Consider the following 2,003-nt stretch of genomic DNA (forward strand, 5'->3'; position numbering starts at 1 on the left):
ACCATCAATTTTATGTCATCTTCTCAAAAAACACATTTTGTTATCAAATATAGAGCCTGAAAACGACCACATTCACACGCAGCAACAACTGTAAAAAGTATTATTAAAAGGACACGACTTTAATCACGAGGGAAAACATTTCTGGGAGCCACTGACTTTTTAGATCCTTCAAGCCCTTCTCAACCAAAGAGTTAGAAGGAGCGTTTGCCTCCATTTTAAATCACCTTTCATTTGTAAACATAGATTTTTATGGAAAAAGCACGTTTCCACCCAGCAAGGAGGAGGATTGCTATTTTTTCATTTTCTTTTTTGCAAATTAAATGTACACTCTCTTGGACAAATACTGTGTGTGTGAGAAATGTTTTGCCCTCCTCCCACACAAATCTGGGTTTTTTTTTTTACCTCCCCTTTTTTTTTCACTTTTAGTTTTATTAATTGTTCTTGTTTTACTGCCCAGAGAGCAAAGCATTCCTCCTTCGCTTGCCTTTCCACAAGGCTGTAATCAATATCTGTAAAAGTTAAAATTAGTTTCCACAGAAACATTGATTTCAAAGCAAACACTCTCTTAATGAGCCCAACTCTAATAAATTTAAATATTAAAGGCACTAATAAGAGATTCCATGCAGAGAATACAAGATATTAATCAGAATCTCTAAATTCTTATGTCAGAAGTGTTAAAATGTGTAACACCTCTCTCTTACAGGCACAAACAGATCTGCGCCTCAGTTTCCACATTTGTGAAATTAAGAGGACGGGGCTGAAAAATCACTGCAAGCTCTTTTGTGGTGCTGTCATTTACTCAAATTTTAGGTCATTAACTTAAGATGCATTCTGGGCATTATTAGGTTTCCTCTTTTTTTGGGGGGGGGCACTATTAGTTTAGTTGCAGACCCCCGTGCCAGGGATTCTCAATAAATCATGATAAAATGTAGCCACATGGACTAGGGCACCTGGGGAAAATTAGCCCACAGGGATGTAAAGGTGCATTCAGAGTAACAACTCTCAAATTAAGTGGAGACTTTGTGTTCACAGAGCAAAGGTGTTAGAAATTTAAGGTACTGTTAAGTGTCACACTTGTTTCTAATTAGTATTCAGGTAGCAAGATGGCATTCCTAGGAAAGATTCTAGACTTTTCCAGGCTCATACTTTGAAATCAAGTTATATGAATATTAATATTCACATAGCATAATTCTACCTTTAGAAACCGTAGGCAAGACTTCAACGTATGTATCATTTAATTATTGAAATTGCAAATGCATAAAACACCAGATTTCCACCTAATTAATAATTTTCTGCTTTATGTAAATCTGGACCCAGGAGAACAAAGGGGTGACCCATCCAGAACAAGCAAACCAAACATCACCACAAAGAAAAAAATCAGCCTTTTACGTATTTATTCTTTATAGTCAAACTGTTTTCAAGTGTGACCATGAACTAGGTTTTAACCTAGCAAATTCACAAATGAACTCAGAGAGCCAAATTACTAAGGAAGTGGAAAACTTCCATACTAATTAATGTTTCTGTGATTCTTCTGGTCGTTTCAACAATGTCTTTTGTGCTTATGTTTTATTTTGACACCCCCCCAACAGCACCTTTAAGAAAAAAGGAGAGGCCATCTCCTTATAGTTAACTCCCCCCCCCCCCACCTTTTTTTTTTTTTGGCCCAAGNATCAAGAGAAAACCCAAAACCAAACAACCAAATGTCACTTGACAAACAACTAATTAACGTCTGCCCATCTCCTTCCACCTGGAAAAAAAAAAAAGTCTTCTCTTTAAAGCGCTCTCAATGCCCCCTCCCACCTTGAAAAGGGCAAAAACAAACAAAAAAAAAACAAACAAAAAACAACAACAAAAACCCCACGCCATTTCCAGACCAAGAAGCCATTTACAGACAAATGTCATTTTCCAGTTCTGATTTGTGAATGTCTTTTTTTTTTCTTTTTCACAAAGCACTCTCAATGTGGCCGACCAACAGGAAAATATGTGTGTGTGTGTGTTAATGG

General features: G+C 36.8%; 1 protein-coding gene across 4 annotated transcripts in view; it reads right to left on the reverse strand.

The window, feature by feature from the left end:
• Nucleotides 1-2,003, reverse strand: part of LOC144243260 (guanine nucleotide-binding protein G(s) subunit alpha) — a 48,315-nt gene that overhangs the window by 15,431 nt on the left and 30,881 nt on the right. The gene's annotated exons all lie outside the window — the stretch shown is intronic.

The sequence above is a fragment of the Crocuta crocuta genome, unplaced genomic scaffold, assembly GCF_008692635.1.
Source record: "Crocuta crocuta isolate KB4526 unplaced genomic scaffold, BGI_CrCroc_1.0 scaffold27, whole genome shotgun sequence".
Classification (NCBI taxonomy): Eukaryota; Metazoa; Chordata; class Mammalia; order Carnivora; family Hyaenidae; genus Crocuta; species Crocuta crocuta.